The sequence below is a fragment of the Bombina bombina genome, chromosome 1, assembly GCF_027579735.1.
Source record: "Bombina bombina isolate aBomBom1 chromosome 1, aBomBom1.pri, whole genome shotgun sequence".
Lineage (NCBI taxonomy): Eukaryota > Metazoa > Chordata > Amphibia > Anura > Bombinatoridae > Bombina > Bombina bombina.
This window is the reverse complement of record NC_069499.1, coordinates 1,431,856,484-1,431,867,687: the sequence shown is the minus strand read 5'-3', so window position 1 is coordinate 1,431,867,687 and position 11,204 is coordinate 1,431,856,484. Positions and strand designations below refer to the sequence as shown.

The following is an 11,204-nucleotide window of genomic DNA, read 5'->3' as shown; positions in this document are numbered from 1 at the left end:
CATGAGGGGAAATGACAGCCTTCCAGCATTACACAGTCTTGTTAGAAATATGGCTAGTCATACCTTAAGCAGAAAAGTCTGCTAACTGTTTCCCCCAACTGAAGTTACTTCATCTCAACAGTCCTATGTGGAAACAGCAATCGATTTTAGTTACTGTCTGCTAAAATCATCTTCCTCTCACAAACAGAAATCTTCATCCTTTTCTGTTTCAGAGTAAATAGTACATACCAGCACTATTTTAAAATAACAAACACTTGATAGAAGAATAAAAAACTACATTTAAACACCAAAAAACTCTTAACCATCTCCGTGGAGATGTTGCCTGTGCAACGGCAAAGAGAATGACTGGGGTGGGCGGAGCCTAGGAGGGACTATATGGCCAGCTTTGCTGGGACTCTTTGCCATTTCCTGTTGGGGAAGAGATATTCCCACAAGTAAGGATGACGCCGTGGACCGGACACACCAATGTTGGAGAAATACCTCTAGTAAAAATTATCACTGTTTTAGTGTTAGCATATGTCTCTGGACGTGCATGTGAAGCATAGTTAGATATTTTCAGTGCACCAGCATTTTAAATACTGCAGCTGCTAAGATCGCCAGTAAGGCTTGTATCATGTCAGTAATTAAAAATTGAGTCATTACCAGATGGTACAAGCACCTTAGGCTCTCTGAGCAAGTGCAGTGTTTAAAATGCTGGTGCACGGTGCATACATAAATACACTTTTTAAACAGCTATAGCTTTTATTATAAGTATTTTTGCTAATACATTTATATTACAGAAATGCTTCAATTCAAAACTTTAATACATCCATGTGGATTCTAATTTTGACTAAAATGCCCCTTTAAGATCCAATTCAGATATTACAAAAGATATCTATACAAATATCCATGGATTCATGCTTTGTCTCTTTTTTTAACAATGAAACCGAACCTTTGTCCATAATTTAAAATGGTCATTCCTAGAAACACACATGCAGCAATTATATACTGTAACTATTGATAGAAACAACTGTGGTAGTGTCTTAACCCCTTGATTGCCATGAACAATCACGCAGTTGTTTAACCCCCTGCAAAAATGAATTATATATATATATATATATATATATATATATATATAGAACACGCAGGAGAGCACTCTCACTTCCAAATTGCAGACAGCCAGGATGCTAGTGATATGTAGAATACAAATAGCAGAAAGAGACTGGCACTCACTGGTCTTATATCAAAACACACTTTACTGTGACGTTTCGGAGATATAAAATCATGTCTGAGAAAGGGGATTTTATATCTCCGAAACGTCACAGTTAAGTGTGTTTTGATATAAGACCAGTGAGTGCCAGTCTCTTTTTGCTATTTATATATATATATTGCCACACACAATCGGTATCAAGCCCACACACAGAAAAAAATAATTGCACAGAAGGAAAATAAATAAATAAGAGGAACATTGATCCAGACATCTTTTTTCTATATAATACTAGAGCTGAAACCAGAAATGTCAAATTAATTAATACAGCAATTTTAATCGTTCGCTTTTAAAAATAGAAATCTATACCCTCTCCCAGCTTTGCTGAATTTGCTAAGGTTATACAACCAAATTATTTTAGAAACCTATAACCTAAAGCTGGCTACTGAAAAGCAAGTCAGAGCTTTTCATTCCAAGTGGTTTTAGGTTATTAAAGCCTTTCTAATATCAACCCAACTTCAGGTTATGTTTCCTTTGCTGAGGTCTGAAACTGTTAGTGCTTTAATTCTATCTGGTATTTATCTGGTTCAATGGTTGAGCAATGGTTATAAGGTTTTGATGTTTTTAGGTTGTGTGGAGGGGAGAAAAAGAGAGATATTTTAGTTGTCTTCCTTTTTTTTTTTTTGGCTTTATGTTTTGTTTTTGTTTTGTAAATTAAAAATCGATAGTGTAAATATTCTTTTTTTTCTTTTTTCTCTCTTTGGTGTTGATAATGAATTGGATTTGGTAAATTATGTGTATCTGTAAACCTTCTTTTTGCTTTTTCTTTTAAATGTGTTGGTGTATACTCAAGTCTAGATGCCGATTTGTACGATAACAGAAAGTTTGCTCATCATGATTTCCTTATTATAAATTATGTTTTTTTCTTGTAAACATATCCAGACATCCCAACCTGCAAAAACTAAATTTCAGGGAGGTGGCTTCACCAGCTACTGCGTTGCATGCGCCCCCCCCCCGTTTATATACTGGCCACCTGAAAACCCTAAATAAGATAGAGATTTATAATTTAACTAGATTTCCACTAAACTCACATTAAAAAACAAAAGTAGCTTTATTGCACTACCACATACAACAAACCTATTTTCCAGTGATCGTACGCTTGTTGAATGCTTGAATATTTTAGAATACGAAGATTAATTACGTGCAGTAAATAAGGAGGTATTTGTGCTTTATTTTATTAAAATTAGTGGGGGCTTTTTGGTTACTGATGCATGCTTTAAGGGTTCTATAGCGCCCCAGCTTGTGAAGTACTCAGCATAGTTGTCCCTGTACGACTTCCGGATTTTGTGTCTGGGAGCGTGTGTGATTTTGAGTTTGAGAAGCTATTTGTAATTATGTTTTGCATTTACAGTAGAGTCAGTTGAATAAGGACCTGACAGCAGGGGTGTATATGTCCTCCCTCACAGGGGCGCACTCTCTTTGCCCTCTTTCTCAGTTCTCACTCCTATGCTGCAGCTGATGTTGCCTGCTGCTGATTCTCCTCCTCCCCCAAGAGCCTTATTGCCGCCTCCAAACAGCAGGAGGGAGGGTGGCAGACACGCAATATGCTGAAAGTAAAGACAGACTTGCTGTGGCAACGCCTTCCTGCTCAATGACGCCCCCGCCACTAAAGGACTTCCTTAAAGAAACACTGTTTCCGGATTTGGGCCACGTTGGATCATGGTACTTGTAGTTTCAGGGAGATTGCATTTCATTTGCGGGTGTCAGGGAGCCACTATTACAATGAGGGAAACTCCCTGAACTTCAGGGAGAGTTGGGATGTCTGCATATCATGATGCTAATGTGCACTGTCTTATAAATAAATACATGTAAAATATATATATATTTCAACAGCCTTATTGTAACTTATCACCCCTTAGAATTGCATTAGTGCAGCATTTTACTGACCTTTTAATTCTTTATTCTGTTTACCTTGTCAATTTTTATCTACTTTCTGTATTTTCTCTTCAGTGTTAATATAACACACCTGTATGGTAAATGCATTTGATTTAGATTTACTAACATATCATGCACTAGAAGGATTGGAATATTAGGGCATTGATTCAAACGGTAAACATTTAGTACTTATATTATATTTTACTCTCTTAACAAATTACCTAACACTGGCAAAGGAAGCTCACTGTGTTTGGCTTGAAAGCTGGTTGTGAACAGGAAGAGAAGTATCCTAATATGTGATTGGCAAATCAAGCACATGACAAATTGAAAGTGAAAAATACAGTTTCTTCCTGTTCCCTATATAAGTAACAATTATAAGTTGCACAGAGAATTGTTTATGCTTCTCAAGCTTTACAACAAACACTGCTTCATTAAGAAGTGTACAGGAAAATTTTGTCTTAAATATCTGCAAGATTAAGGTAAGTTTCGAATTATGATATTTTATGAGTTGTTCATTTGCTGTACAATTGTTTTAACTCTTCCTTGTTAAAAAAACAAAACTTAACGTCACTTTAGTGATGGTATCATTGTTACACAGGTCAGGGATAGGCACAGACAAAGGCTGTGGCGGACATTTTCCAAAGTACAGACCTTAGTGAAGGACACCAAGGTACATTTAAAAGTAAAAACATTATTTTATAGTGCTTGGTGTTTTACTAATACAGATACCACTAAACATATAACCAGCCCTCCTCTGGCTATACCCATGAGCCAGTGTCACTACTGTGTCTTTGTATAGTGCTTAGTGTTATTATATTGATGCAGATACCACTGATTCTATAACCAGCCCTTGTCTGGATATACACATGAGCCAGTGTTACTACTGTGTCATTATATAGTGCTGGGTGTTATTATACTGATGCAGATACCACTGACCCTATAACCAGCCCTCCTCTGGCTATACCCATGTGCCAGTGTCACTACTGTGTCATTATATAGTGCTGGGTGTTATTATACTGATGCAGATACCACTGACCCTATAACCAGCCCTCCTCTGGCTATACCCATGAGCCAGTGTCACTACTGTGTCATTATATAGTGCTGGGTGATATTATGCTGATGCAGATACCACTGGCCCTATAACCAGCCCTGCTCTGGTTATACCCATGTGCCAGTGTCACTACTGTGTCATTATATAGTGCTGGGTGATATTATGCTGATGCAGATACCACTGATCCTATAACCAGCCCTCCTCTGGCTATACCCATGTGCCAGTGTCACTACTGTGTCATTATATAGTGCTGGGTGTTATTATACTGATGCAGATACCACTGGCCCTATAACCAGCCCTCCTCTGGTTATACCCATGTGCCAGTGTCACTACTGTGTCATTATATAGTGCTGGGTGTTATTATACTGATGCAGATACCACTGATCCTATAACCAGCCCTCCTCTGGTTATACCCATGTGCCAGTGTCACTACTGTGTCATTATATAGTGCTGGGTGTTATTATACTGATGCAGATACCACTGATCCTATAACCAGCCCTCATCTGGCTATACCCATGTGCCAGTGTCACTACTGTGTCATTATATAGTGCTGGGTGATATTATGCTGATGCAGATACCACTGGCCCTATAACCAGCCCTGCTCTGGTTATACCCATGTGCCAGTGTCACTACTGTGTCATTATATAGTGCTGGGTGATATTATGCTGATGCAGATACCACTGGCCCTATAACCAGCCCTCCTCTGGCTATACCCATGTGCCAGTGTCACTACTGTGTCATTATATAGTGCTGGGTGATATTATGCTGATGCAGATACCACTGGCCCTATAACCAGCCCTTGTCTGGATATACGGATGTGCCAGTGTCACTACTGTGTCTTTGTTTAGAGCTAGGTGTTATTATACAGATGCACGCATTACACATCCAGTATTTCGTTTAGGCTTCATTTATTCCATAACTTATCACCCAATATCGCTAGCAGTCTCTTGACAAGACACTAACTTTATTCACACTACATATTTTTTTTATTCCTATTATTTAATCAGAAAGAAAAGATATACTAAGGTTGTGGCAGACACTGCAAGGGCTAGTCACAGACACCAGTGTCCGTGTATAGAAACCTTGCCTATCCCTGACACAGGTACTAAGTGTAACATAAGCGGAGCTGTCCAGTCACACTATAACAAGACTGTCCAGCATAAAGGATGGGGCCAGAATGCTTTTCTCTTCTGCTTTTTATCTTATGCCACAGTTACTCTACTCCACCTTGTATGCAGCACAAATTCCTGCTAACTCTGTAGATGCAATGTATATAATGTTGGGTGTGCATAAATGTTCTTGGCAAACCAACTATATGAAATATATATAGATATTTTGGTTTCAGTTCATAATATAAACACATTATAGCACAAGTCCTCATTTAAAATTGATGGGCACCCCAGTACTGTAAAAAAAATGGATCAGCATTATAAAACTGTGGGTAAGATTACAAGTCGTGCGGCTAATCGGTTGTGAAAACTCCACGCGTGTTATGGCTTTTTCGCATTTTGGGTTGCGCAGCTATTACAAATTGAGAAATAACTTATTTTGAGCGCGCATTAAGCTGCATAATGCAAACTGCAAAATCACATGTGCGTTCAAGTATTCCCCATAGAAGTCAATGGGGAAGACAAACAGAAAAAAAACCTACAAAAACCCTAATCTGTTGCGCAAAGTCCATGACGTATTCTTCTCGAAAAGTGTACTTGAAAATGTGAATATTTCATTTTGCGAAAATGTTTTCGCAACGGAATATGTTCTATTAAATTCTAAATAAATATTTTTCTATATATGTGATTTTTGGAAAAAATATATATCTATTTATTGCGAGATATGTATATGAATATATAAATGTCTAGATATCTCAAGATCTATATGCGAATATCTCTTTGAAAATCAATCTGAGATATTGTTTAATGTGCATAAGATTGTAATGTGAAATATTTTCCTTATCTCCATAGTTAAAAATATCTCCATGTTTCTCTATGTATGTGTATGTATGTCAATGTAAAATCCCTGTGTTTGCACCCGAGATCTCGTATCTTTTTTGAGCCTTTATAACTTTTGTGTGCAATATTTTTTTTAAATAATTTTTATTGGACAGTGTTAATATGAGTGTAACTGTACTTTGTAATGTATTTTTGAAGTGTTTCGTGAAACTTTTTTGTTGCGCAAAGCTGTTAACTACAGCTCTTTGAGCGTGGAAAGGATTGTTGCGTAAAAGGCAAATGCGTTTGTGCAATCAGGATTTTTCAAGACTTGTAATACCTGCACAATGGAAATTGATTGCGAAAAGACCACATAGCGCACTGAAAAATCATAACTTGCTACTTGTAATCTTGCCCTGTGTAATTCGGTGGGGGGGAGGGGAGGAGAAGTTGTATTAATCTCCTTGTGTATGAACACCTATCGTTGAAATTGAAAGCTACATTTTTTTTAGATTATTTGATTACAGGTTTTGACATAGACCACATTTAAAGTGGCTCTGCAGCAAAAAACTGAAATGTATCTAGTTTTTTTTTTAACATATTTTCTAAAAATAGATTGTAATTGAAAAGTAAATAAAAATATGTGATATTCAGCTAAAATTTGACAAATATGAATGATATTATCAAAAGGTAATGGAAATAATGCAACACATTTCTCTGCTGGTAAAATCGCTGTTTCATCAGGTAGCATCCTACCTGATGAAACGGCAATTTTACCAGCCGAGAAACGCGTTGCATACAGGGGTTTTTATGTCTATGCCCCCTACACTTAATGCTTAATGTTTTTAATGCAAGTTTTAAATAAACCACTTTTTAACATAAGCAAAGTGTTAGCACTTTATTATCCATTGGAATTGCACCCTGGGGCTGACTGTTCTTGGAAGCTGTATCCGGTGTTCCAGTTTGAAGCCAGGGATTAGGGTGAGCTGATACACCCTGAGATATCAGCCCGCTACTACCAGCACATAAGGGTGCTATTGTTACATGTGAGTACCCATTTGGCATCCTTTGCTATTTTGTTGCTGGTTTCACCATTGATCTACACATGAGGCGTCCCTCTGCTTTGTGTTTATTTTATAAATACACATATAACTACATACGTGCATATATATATATATATATATATATATATATATATATATATATATATATATATATATATATATATATATAAATTGCAGTCAGTAGAATAGGCACTCCATAATACAATGACAGCCTCCAGGGTGCACTTACAAAAAATATCCAAAAATGCAAATAGAGAAAAAGGTACTCACTGAAAAATTATATAAAACAAAACATTTAATAAGTCACATAAAAAGCATAACGTTTCGGGAACGTTACGTCCCCTTTGTCAAATGCATGATACATTACAGAGCAGTTTTTCTTTGCTGTATCATGCATTTGACAAAGGGGACGCTTTTTATGTGACTTATTAAATGTTAAGTTTTATATAATTTTTCAGTGAGTGCCTTTTTCTCTATTTGCATTTATATATATATATATATATATATATATATATATACACACAATATATATATATATATATATATATATATATATACATACATATACATATTTAGACATGTGTATGTATGTATCTCTATGTTAAAGCCCTTTGCAAACCTTTTTTTTCTAACATCAGAGATCTCATATCTTTGAGCCTTTATAACTTTTTTGTGCAATATTTTTTTAAAATAATACAGGTGGCCCTCGGTTTACGCCGGTTCAATTTGCGCCGTTTCAGAATAGAAACCTTTTTTTTCAGTCATGGGACTGCTATTGAAATCCATTAAAAATCAGTGCACTAATTAAAATAGCCAGTAGGTGGAGCTGTCCGCTTGTGTTTCAGCAAACTTAAAGGGACATGAAACCGATAATTTTTCTTTAATGATTCAGACAGAGAATACAATTTTAAACAACATTCCAATTTACTTCTACAATCTAATTTGCACTATTCTTTAGATATCCTTGGTTGAAGAAATAGTAATGCATATGGGTGAGCCAATCATATGAGGCATCTATGTGCAGCCACCAATCAGAACCTACTGAGCCTATCTAGATATGCTTTTAAACAAAGTATATCAAGAGAATGAAGCAAATTAGATAAAAGAAGTAAATTGGAAAGTTGTTTAAAATTGCATGCTCTTTCTAAATAATTAAAGAAAAATTATGGGTTTCATGTCCCTTTAAGCTAATGTAACAGCCTGAAATTGATCTGTGTACACAGATCAGACCAGACCTATCAAGCAAGATCTTGCAGCCACTTCCCTATTATCTTCCTGTCCAGCTTCTTGAGGTGAGGGTGCCTAACTGCCTATTAATCACTGCAGATTGAAATGCATAGAATAGGTGCAGAACCGATATTATCTAACATGCTAACAATGCAGAGAACCGATTGCAGAAAAATGCAAGTAAAAAAACGTTTTTGCTCATTAAACTTAGTTTGATGATGATGCAATCTGTTGTGTAATTATTTTATTAGGTGATGTTTAGCATATGTTTTTGTTCATTAAACTTAGTTTGATGATGATACAATCTATATTATTAGGCTTATAATGCTGTTTAGCATTTAAAATCTTCATTTCAAACCTTTAAAAATAATGTATTAGTTGTTACTTATGACAATTGGGAGAGGGGCCTGGAACCTAACTCACTCACTTCCCATTGACATACATTATAAACTGGGTTTCAACTTACTTCGGTTTCGATTTACAACCATTCCTCCTGGAACCTAACCCCGGCGTAAACTGAGGGCTACCTGTATTAATAAATGGTGTTATTATGAGTGTAAGTGTACAACTTGTAATATGAGCGCAATAAAACTTCCATGCAAACTAACACAAAAACACGATATTGCTTGCACACAAACGATATCGCTCCACCCGTAATTTTGCAAGAACCACACTTGTACTTTATATTTTTGTAGTAAGAATATTTTCTTAAAATAGGTCTTAGTCCGTCATATCTTATTGGTATTATAGAAAAAAATAAAATATATTATTATTATTATACTTTATTATTTAAGCGTCAATGAGGCCTATCTATCAAGCTCCGAATGGAGCTTGAAGGGCCGTGTTTCTGGCGAGTCTTCAGACTCGCCAGAAACAGCAGTTATGAAGCAGCAGTCTAAAGACCACTGCTCCATAACCCTGTCCGCCTGCTCTGAGCAGGCGGACAGACATCGCCGCAATTCAACCCGATCGAGTACGATCGGGTTGATTGACACCTCCCTGCTGGCGGCGGCGTTGCACCAGCAGCTCTTGTGAGCTGCTGGTGCAATGCTGAATACGGAGAGTGTATTGCTCTCCGCATTCAGCGATGTCTGTCGGACCTGATCCACACTGTCGGATCAGGTCCGACAGACATTTGATAAATTGGCCTCCATGGGTACAACTTGTTTAAGTAAAACAGTGATACAAAACTTGTAAAAGACAAGACAACATTTTACCAACAAATACAGGAGGAATTGAGGGCCCTATTCCCGTGGGAATTTACAATCTAGAAAATGAGACTAAACAGTGATTTTCACCCAGTGTCACACAAAATCAGAATTCATAACACAGTATCATAATATCAAAAATGCTTTCTTCCAGCACAAATTCTTACTCTCAAAAGGTTTTTTAGTACATCTAGTCAGCAATAGTGCCTATATGCATTTGTTAGTTTGTTTTTACCACTTGCTATTACAAAAACAAAATTTATGCTTTCCTGATAAATTTCTTTCTTTTGCGATGTACCGAGTCCACGGATTCATCCTTACTTGTGGGATATTGTCCTTCCTGACAGGAAGTAGCAAAGAGAGCACCACAGCAGAGCTGTCTATATAGCTCCCCCATTAACTCCACCCCCCAGTAATTCGACTGAAGGCCAAGGAAGAAAAGGAGAAACTATAAGGTGCAGAGGTGACTGAAGTTAAATAAAAAAATACTATCTGTCTTGAATAGACAGGGCGGGCCGTGGACTCGGTACATCGCAAAAGAAAGAAATTTATCAGGTAAGCATACATTTTGTTTTCTTTTGCATGATGTACCGAGTCCACGGATTCATTCTTACTTGTGGGATACCAATACCAAAGCTTTAGGACACGGATGAAGGGAGGGACAAGACAGAAACCTAAACGGAAGGCACCACTGCTTGCAAAACCTTTCTCCCAAAAATAGCCTCCGAAGAAGCAAAAGTATCAAATTTGTAAAATTTTGAAAAGGTATGAAGTGAAGACCAAGTCGTAGCCTTACAAATCTGTTCAACAGAAGAATCATTTTTAAAAGCCCATGTGGAAGCTACCGCTCTAGTAGAATGAGCTGTAATCCTTTCAGGAGGCTGCTGTCCAGCAGTCTCATAATCCTGCTTAGAGCCAGCAAAGAGAATGACTGGGGGGTGGAGTTAAGGGGGGAGCTATATAGACAGCTCTGCTGTGGTGCTCTCTTTGCTACTTCCTTTCAGGAAGGACAATATCCCACAAGTAAGGATGAATCCGTGGACTCGGTACATCATGCAATCAACATGGAAATATAATTTCATCAAAAACTGTGGGCGCAAAGCTATGATGTCGCAACACCAGCAAATCACTCTAAATACTAAGAATTGTATAGTTTACATACCCACATAAAACATAGATACTGACTATTGTAAGTGGTGTGATATTTAAAAGGACATTCCAGTCAAAATATAAATGCACATTGATGAATTACATCTTTGAATAGAAACATATTTGCAATATACTTGTATTGGTAAAAATACCTCTAGTAAAAATTATCACTGTTTTAGTGTTAGCATTTGTCTCTGCACGTGCATGTGAAGCATAGTAAGATATTTTCAGTGCACCAGCATTTTAAATACTGCAGCTGCTAAGATCGCCAGTAAGGCTTGTATCATGTCAGCAATTAACAAATTGAGTCATTACCAGATGGTACAAGCACCTTAGGCTCTCTGAGCAAGTGCAGTGTTTAAAATGCTGGTGCACGGTGCATACTTAAATACACTTTTTAAACAGCTATAGCTTTTATTAGAAGCATTTTTGCTAATACATGTGCATTACAGAAAT

At 37.0% G+C, this 11,204-nt stretch overlaps 1 protein-coding gene across 1 annotated transcript in view; it reads left to right on the top strand.

Moving 5' to 3' along the window:
* The first annotated feature begins 3,445 nt into the window (after nt 1-3,445).
* Nucleotides 3,446-11,204, top strand: part of CTSS (cathepsin S) — a 149,170-nt gene continuing 141,411 nt past the window's right edge. The window contains exon 1 of the mRNA XM_053705485.1: nt 3,446-3,600. The gene's annotated coding sequence lies outside the window, so the exon portion shown is untranslated. The remainder of the gene's footprint in view (nt 3,601-11,204) is intronic.